This window comes from Piliocolobus tephrosceles, chromosome 1 (assembly GCF_002776525.5).
Source record: "Piliocolobus tephrosceles isolate RC106 chromosome 1, ASM277652v3, whole genome shotgun sequence".
Lineage (NCBI taxonomy): Eukaryota > Metazoa > Chordata > Mammalia > Primates > Cercopithecidae > Piliocolobus > Piliocolobus tephrosceles.
In genome coordinates this window covers 133,532,695-133,533,805 of record NC_045434.1, presented here as the reverse complement: position 1 = coordinate 133,533,805, position 1,111 = coordinate 133,532,695, and the positions used below count along the sequence as shown (strand labels likewise).

At 41.9% G+C, this 1,111-nt stretch overlaps 1 pseudogene; it reads left to right on the top strand.

The window, feature by feature from the left end:
- Positions 1–381: 381 nt before the first annotated feature.
- LOC113224910 lies at positions 382–756 on the top strand (annotated as a pseudogene).
- Positions 757–1,111: the final 355 nt, after the last annotated feature.

Genomic DNA, 1,111 nt, shown 5'->3' with positions numbered 1-1,111 from the left:
GTAAACTACCACTAACTCAACCAAGCACTAGCCTTCATTGCAGGTACTGTGCCAGGTGCTACAGCAGATTTACAGCCTCTAGTACATGATGTGCAGCCATTGATCGGGCTTATGCATTCTTTTCCATCTCTATCAGAAATAGTTCTCACAACAGTGTACATGCACAACCTTGCCCAAGAGCTAACTTAACTCTCTGACTCTATACAACAATGTGGTATAAAGAGACCTGGATCATGCTGCTGTGTTGTAGAGCATCACATTGGTCTGCTATATCAATGATATGCAAATTGGGCCAGAATATCGAGAAGTAACAAGCATGTTGGAAGCTTTAGTAAAACAAATAACACGTTGGCTTTCCATGCTGACAGTGCTCTAACAAACATGGCAAACAGTCTTAAAACCCACCCGACATTCTGTAAGAAGTATGGCAAGCACCAACCCCACAAAGTGATACAGTACAAGAAGGGCAAGGATTCTCTTTATGCCCAGGAAGAGTGACATTATGACAGGCAGCAGAGTGGCTATGGTGGGCAGACTAAGCTGGTTTTCTAGAAAAATGCTAAAAGTGCAAAGAAGATTGTACTGAGGCTTCAGTGTGTTGAGACCAGCTGCAGATCTAAGAGAATGCTGGCTGTGAAGAGATGCAAGCATTTTGAACTGGGAGGAAATAAGAAAACAAAGGGCCAGGTGATATCCAGTTCTAAGAATCATCTTTTGTTTTATTATGAAGAAAATACAATTTTGATATTATGTTAAAAACAAATGTATCATTCTAATGGGCAGAGGGAAGCCCTACAAAGATTAAAAGGTCTGCAACATCAGTAAAATACTGGGGGAGGGGGGGGTCCAATGACCTGGGATCATTCTGGGACATCCTCTCAAAATAAAAGAAGAAATTGCATCTCCTACCTCCCACCACAAAGAAAGAAGTAAAATGTCTGGCAGGCCTCTTGAGTTCTGGAGGAAGCATATTCTACACTTGAGAATATTACTCTAACCTATATACCAGAAAGCATGAAAGGCTGACAATTTTAAAGGCAACCCAGTGCTGGAAAGTGTTCTGCAGCAAGTCCAGGTCTTGATACAAACAGTCCTGCCACTTGGGCAATAG